The sequence below is a fragment of the Coregonus lavaretus genome, assembly GCF_964263955.1.
Source record: "Coregonus lavaretus genome assembly, chromosome: 22".
In the NCBI taxonomy this organism is placed as follows: Eukaryota; Metazoa; Chordata; class Actinopteri; order Salmoniformes; family Salmonidae; genus Coregonus; species Coregonus lavaretus.
Genome location: NC_140009.1, coordinates 10480162 through 10488132, shown reverse-complemented (window position 1 = coordinate 10488132; position 7971 = coordinate 10480162).

The following is a 7971-nucleotide window of genomic DNA, read 5'->3' as shown; positions in this document are numbered from 1 at the left end:
AGCCTTGTGCAGGTCTACAATTTTATCCCTGATGTCCTTACACAGCTCTCTGGTCTTGGCCATTGTGGAGAGGTTGGAGTCTGTTTGATTGAGTGTGTGGACAGGTGTCTTTTATACAGGTAACGAGTTCAAACAGGTGCAGTTAATACAGGTAATGAGTGGAGAACAGGAGGGCTTCTTAAAGAAAAACTAACAGGTCTGTGAGAGCCGGAATTCTTACTGGTTGGTAGGTGATCAAATACTTATGTCATGCAATAAAATGCAAATTAATTACTTAAAAATCATACAATGTGATTTTCTGGATTTTTGTTTTAGATTCCGTCTCTCACAGTTGAAGTGTACCTATGATAAAAATTACAGACCTCTACATGCTTTGTAAGTAGGAAAACCTGCAAAATCGGCAGTGTATCAAATACTTGTTCTCCCCACTGTAGGTAGGTAGGTAGGTAGGTAGGTAGATAGGTAGATAGGTAGATAGGTAGATAGGTAGATAGGTAGATAGGTAGATAGGTAGATAGGTAGATAGGTAGATAGATAGATAGATAGATAGATAGATAGATAGATAGATAGATAGATAGATAGATAGATAGATAGATAGATAGATAGATAGATAGATAGATTGGAGTGGGGTGGAGTGGGGTGGGAGAGAGAGAGAGGGGAGAGAGGAATGCGAAACAGAGGGAGACGGGAGAGAGGTTTAATAGAGGGGTAGGAGTGGGAGAATGTAACACTGGACTAATAGGAATCTGTATTTATAGGCATGGAGAGGGTGTAGAAAGGGAGTGAGAGATGATTGTGAGGACAGAACTGAGAGTCACTGTGTGAGAGGCGTTTGTTAGTTGAGCTGAGGTGTGGGTGTTTGTGTTGTCAGTTAGACCAAGGCAGTTTCTCCTTCATGTTATGTTTAATAACTGAACACAAAATACCTCCAGAAATAAAACTCCCAAATCTGGGATTGGCTCTATCATCCCTTGGAGAGAGATGTGTAGTCTAGTCACCTCCCTCATCCCTCGCTCTCTCAAACTATTCACTAAAAGACCAAGTCACTATTAAGTCAAGTTGAGTCCCAAGTAGAAGGGGTCGAGTCTCAAGTAGAGTTGAGTCACAGGTTTTTTCAAGTTAAGTCTGAAATCAAGTGAAAAAATAATCAATACATCATGCAATAACTTGTTCAACTACAAATCTTTGTCTATTTATTGAGGCTACCAGACAGCCCTTTTAATTATTTTGTCTACAACACATCTTGATTTTGTAATAATTAATTTTAACAACAAATTCCAAATGCAAGCTTCAGAAGTAAATATAAAATGTCAAGCAAGTTGGACATACCAAAAGACCAGTAGACATATGCTAGTAATTGTTGCCCCATTGCTGGTGAGCTTGCAAAGTAAACAGTTAATATTTCTGATCACCAAATAATTTTTGGAGCTGCATATGTATTTATTATGGCAATCCTCTCTCCCTACTGTGTCCTTTGCGCTGCACCTGATCCTAGAGCTGTAGCATACAGCTAATCAGCAATCTGTTCGCTAGCACATCCACCTGTGTTGACTGACAATTTACTGGTCCAATCAGAGTGCCGAGTGTGTTTCACTAGCCAATCTGTTCGCTAGCTCAGTGGTTCTCAAATGTTTTGACCCCCAAAAAGTATTGCTTCAAAGCTTGCGACCGCCGACCACGCACGTTGTATGAGATCTTCAGTTTCTTGGCAATTTCTCGCATGGAATAGCCTTCATTTCTCAGAACAAGAATAGACTGACGAGTTTCAGAAGAAAGTTATTTGTTTCTGGCCATTTTGATTCTGTAATCGAACCCACAATTGCTGATGCTTCAGATACTCAACTAGTCTCAAAAAGCCAGTTTTATTGCTTCTTTAATCAGCACAACGGTTTTCAGCTGTGCTAACATAATTGCAAAAGGGTTTTCTAATGATCAATTAGTCTTTTCAAATGATAAACTTGGATTAGCAAACACAACGTGCCATTGGAACACATGACTGATGGTTTCTGATAATGGGCCTCTGTACGCCTATGTAGATATTCCATTAAAAATCAGCCGTTTCCAGCTACAATAGCCATTTACAACATTAACAATGTCTACACTGTATTTCTGATCAATTTGATGTTATTTTAATGGACAAAGAATTTGCTTTTCTTTCGAAAACAAGGAAATGTCTAAGTGACCCCAAACTTTCGAACGGTAGTGTAGAGTGTTATCTCTGCTAACGCACGGCAAGCGGTACCGGAGCGCCAAGTCTAGGTCCAAAAGGCTTCTTAACAGCTTCTAACCCAAGCCATAATACTCCTGAACAGCTAATCAAATGGCTACCCAGACTAACTAAAACTGCATTGTTGGTTAAGGGCTTGTAAGTAAGCATTTCACTGTAAGGTCTACAACTGTTGGATTCGGCGCATGTGACAAATAACATTTGATTTGATTTGATTTAATATTGAGTTGCACCCACTTTTGCCCTCAGAACAGTCTAAATTCGTTGGGGCATGGACTCTACAAGATGTCGAACGAAAGTGTTCCACAGGGTGCTGGCCCATGTTGACTCCAATGCTTCCCACAGTTGTGTCAAGTTGGCTGGATGTCCTTTGGGTGGTGGACCATTCTTGATACGCACACACGTGAAAAACCCAGCAGCATTGCAGTAGTTCCTGACACACTCAAACCGGTGCGCCTGGCACCTACTACCATACTCCATTCAAAGGCACTTAAATCTTTTGTCTTGCTCATTCACCCTATGAATGGCACACATACACAATTCATGTCTCAATTGTCTCAAGGCTTAAAAATCCTTCTTTAACCTCTCTTCCTATTCATCTACACTGATTGAAGTGGATTTAACTAGTGACATCAATAATGGATCATAGTTTTTACCTGGATTCACCTGGTCAGTCTATGGCATGGAAAGAGCAGGTGTTGCTAATGTATTGTACACTAAGTGTATAGCCAGTACCCACCACTGAGGTATATAATTATAACCCACCCAAACTAGGCCTATCTGAAAATGAAAATTATCATTTAAATTACCAGGTAGCCTTATGTTCTGGGAAAGATGCTGCACTGTATTTTTATATGGATAGTATTAATGTACAGTAGTAGTTGGTAGGCTACTCTGTTTTTGCCAGGCAAAACCAGAGAACATTTCTGGTCACTAATCTGGATATGTGCGCCCGCTTTTGCGCGCCAATGCTGCTGACTGGTCATTGGTCAACAGTCAAGACGCAAAACATTTCGGTTCTGACACAGATTAGGCCTAAATGTTTTTGAAACAAGAATTTGGTGCAATGCTATAGGTTTATGTTAGTGACCAGATCGAATAAGCAAATGTATAAATATCAAATAATAGGCTATATATAGCCTTTTCAAATATGTATGAAAACAAATATTCTTCACGTTAAATTTCTCACTGCACTAGCTCACCCGCAGTTAACACAGCCACAAAGTCATAAACCCCACCTATTTCTATAATTTATCTTCAAAAAATCTGATTTTAAACCTAACTCTAAACTTAACCACACCTTATGCCTAAACATAAATTAAGACCATAAAGCACATTTCTGTTTTCAATAATTGTTACGATAGGCCTATAGACAATTTAGACTTTGTGGCTGTGCTATCTAGTGGAAACTCTCACCCGACCTTTGTTGATTGACAGTTTGCTGGTCCAATCAGAGGGCCGAATGTGCGTTTCGCTAGCGAATCTGTTTTTTATTGCAGGTGCGATACTGTCTCTGGTTGCATGGAGAGTAATCCACGGAGACTGTGCCCCAAAATGATTGACAAAACCATGCCAGATAGTTTCAAGTCATCAGTCTCAAGTCAAGTCATTTTATTTTCAATCAAGTGTGTGACTCGAGTCTAAACCTCTAGTATGCACTGTACCTCAGTGCTTTTTAGATTTAGTGTAGCCTTAGTCATTTTGACAAAAAAATAATTAAGTCATAGTCACGTTTTTGTCATTTGAATAGTCTAATGATTTAGTCTAGTTTGTCAAAATGACGAAAACAGTGGGCCATTCGTCAACCTGCCATGTCTACATTTGACAGTTAATGCATCTTTAGTATTTTGATCATGGAATTACGAACGCGTCATGCATCTACACCTACATTTAAATGCGTTTACCGTGTCCACAGTGTGTCCGGATTCCCCTTTTCAGCGCCATATTCAATGCCAGTATGCATTCTATAAACGGTGGAATAGGCTAAATATAATAACACAACAACTGATGGCAGTAGCTAACCTCTAGCTAGCCAGCAAGCAACGCTAAAGGGTTTGCTTAACTCTAGCCAAACAAAACATAGTTTTTCTAAATATTGGCTTGCTGGCTAGCATTTATGAAGCCAGCAAACACTATTTCGTCCAACGTTATAATGAAAAGTTGCCCCACAACACACGTTTTCTGGAGACCTGTGGGAGGAGTGCTGATGACGTCGCCCACTGAACGAGCTTTTGGTAGCCTGATTGTGTCCAGACTGATGAGAAATCCGCACACACTGCATCCCCTGACCACCTGCTGAAGTGATCAGCCAGATCTCAACACAGACCTTTTGTGCGTCTAGACTTGTCTTTTCAATGCGCTTTTTTATTTTTTTAAAGTCATTTAGCAGACGCTCTTATCCAGAGCGACTTACAGTTAGTGAGTGCATACATTTTTTCATACTGGCCCCCCGTGGGAAACGAACCCACAACCCTGGCGTTGCAAGCGCCATGCTCTACCAACTGAGCTACACGGGGCCACACATACTCTTCGTATTGTAAGTGTCAAGTTGTTACGGATACAGGTATCCTGTATGTGTATTTGTGTTTTTCCTCTCCTTCTTGTGTTCCTGATTGGAGGTCATCAGTGTCTTGTTTTGTACGCTTTGTACAAAATAATAAAATGCAGGACGACAGGATATTTATAAACGTAGCTCTTTATTAACTAGCTATAACGTGCATGTCCATGTGTCTCTGGCCATGATCATCTTAGAATGACCTCACCACCTGGGTGGTCTTAACCAATCATTGCACAGTATGATGCATCCAATTACAATTCAGTATGGTGACACATATGAATATTACATCCCCCTTCTTTTAAAAAAAAGAAAAAAATATGTGGAACAATAAAGCGTTTCTTTTGAATATATGCTCTGTAGTTTGAACTCGAGGTAAGTAACCATTTAAACTGCACCAACATAACAGACAAACAATGATTCAGCATACTGTTACTTTTAGAACAAATATTTCTCAGCAACTCAGCTTTTCACTGTAGCAATGACATCTCAACATATCAAACAAATACCATACCAAAGCATTTCAAGTTAACTTTCAATAACAAGTTTACAGTCTGGAACTCTTTTAGGGCAGCGATCCGCCTACACCCTTTGACATTTCACAGGTCTAGGACAGCTCTAGGCTTGACCTCTCTTCCTGACCTTGTGTGATATGAAGCTGAGCATGCTTCTGTGTCAGTCAACAGTTCTTGTGGTGTTGCAGGTAAGTATGGTGTATGTTGTGTTGTGTCTGTGTTTAGTCCACCCCGTTCTCTTTCAGGGGAACAGTTCATCTCGTCAGTGTGTTGTTCTTTTGTGTTCAGTAGGTGACGACGATTGCGGCGGTACACCGCTCCTTCTGCGGTGCGAACGAGATATGAACGTTCAGTGTCAGCTGGTTGGATGACGACTGCTGGCTTCCAGTAGCCATGCTCCTGGATTCTAACTGACTCTCCGTCGTTCAGTGGTGGCAGTGGTCTGGCTGACCTGTCGTAGTATCGCTTTTGCTGTTGCTGTCTCTGTGCACGTTTTGCATGCACTTCCTTGTAGCTGACGACCTCAGGTTGCAGCTGCTGGTTGGTGCTGGGGAGGATTGAGCGAAGTCTGCGGCTCATCAACAGCTGGGCTGGTGATTTGAAGTTGTCAACTGGAGTGTTGCGGTATTCAAGGAGACTGAGGTAGGGGTCTCTCTTGTCTGCTTTTGCTTTGTCCATGAGTGATTTAGCGATCTGCACAGATTTTTCAGCAAGGCCATTACTTTGAGGGTAATGTGGGCTTGTGGTGACGTGTGTGAACTCCCATGCTTTTGTGAAGGATTCAAACTCATTTGATTTGTAACAGGGCCCATTGTCAGATATTAAAGTCTCTACAATGCCATGCCTGGCAAAGGCTGCTTTCAGCTTGTGTATCACAGCTGCAGATGTGGTGCTGTGAAGCTTGTCGAGTTCGAAGTATCTGCTGTAGTAGTCCACTGTTATAATGTAGTCCTCGTTGTTCCACGTGAACAGATCTGTTGCCACGACCTGCCAGGGTCGGTCTGGGATACGGTGAGGTAACATTGGCTCTTTGGTGTTTGAGGGGCGTCGTTCAAGACAGGTGGGGCATTTACCAACCATGTCCTCTATTTGTTTGCACATTCCGGGCCAAAACAAAATGTCCCGTGCTCTCTGTTTGCACTTTTCCATGCCCATGTGTCCAGCATGGATCTTTGTCAAAATCTCTTCTCTGAGACTGGTAGGAATGATGATTTTCTCTCCTTTGAAAATTATTCCGTTGATCTGTGATAGTTCGTCACGATGGTTCCAGAACTCTGAGACGCTCTGAGGGCATTTTCTCCTCTCCTCAGGCCATCCTGACTGTATGACTTTCCTCAGCTGTGTGAGTTGTGTGTCTTTTTCTGTTTCTGCTCGGATCTCCTTCAGTTTTGTGTCACTAACTGGTAAGTTGCTGTACACAGTGTGCACCTGCATGTCCATGCCTTCACTGAGGCTGCTGTCCTTGTAGGTAAGAAACTTCCTGGAGAGTGTGTCTGCGACAGGGATGTCTTTGCCTGGACGGTGAGTGATTGTGAAGTCGTATTTTTGTAGTTGAAGGATCATTCTCTGTAGCCTTGGCGGGGCTGCGGCTAACGGTTTCCTCATGATTGACTCGAGGGGCTTGTGGTCTGATTCCACAATGACTTGTCGTCCATAGACATACTGATGGAAACGCTTACATCCGAACAGAATGGCGTACAGCTCCTTTTCGATTTGAGCGTAGTTGATTTCACAGTCTGTGAGAGATTTGGAAGCGTAGCCGATGGGTTTTCCTTCTTGCAGTAGCACTGCCCCTAGTCCATACTTTGACGCGTCCACCTGGAGTCTGAGCTCTTTGTTGGGGTCGTAGTAGGCAAGGATTGGTCCTGGTTCTCTCGTGATCAAGTCTTTCACTTTCTGGAAAGCGATGTCGTGTTGGTTGTCCCAGAGGAACTCACTGGACTGCTTTAGCAGCTGACGCAGGGGTGCATTAGCATTGGAGAGGCTGGGTGCGAACTTGGCTAAGTAGTTGACCATGCCAAGCACTGTTTCCAGCTCTGTGCGGTTCTTTGGTGGCTCCATTTCCTTTATGGCTGAGATCTTCTGCGGATCTGGCTTGATTCCATTCGCTGTGAGAAGATGCCCGAAGTAGCTGACCTCTGTAGCGCCGACTGTGCTCTTCTCGGGGTTGAGCCGGACTCCTCTCTCGCGGGACCTTTGCAGCATCGCGTTGAGGTTTCTGTCGTGTTCCTCTTTGGTTCGACCATAGACAAGGGTGTCGTCCACAATTGCCACGACTCCGTCGAGGCCTTCGTACACCTCGTCGATCTTTCGCTGAAACTCGTCTTGGGCTGAGATAATCCCGAAAGGCAGGCGACGGAACCTGTAGCGTCCAAACGGTGTGTTGAACGTTGTGAGCTTAGATGACTCTTCTGTGAGCTTGATAGCCCAGTAGCCTGATCTGGCGTCCATGACACTGAAGTAGCGTGCGCCCGCTAGCTTGTGTGTGATGCCATCTAGCGTCGGTAAGGGGTAATGGGGGCGTTTGATAGCCTTGTTCAAGTCTCTTGGGTCGAGACATACTCTGAGCTTGCCTGTGCGTGGTTTCTCCACCACCACTAACGCGTTGACCCAATCTGTCGGTTCTGTAACCTTGGTGACGATGTCAGATTGCTCCATGCTCTCCAACTCTTTCT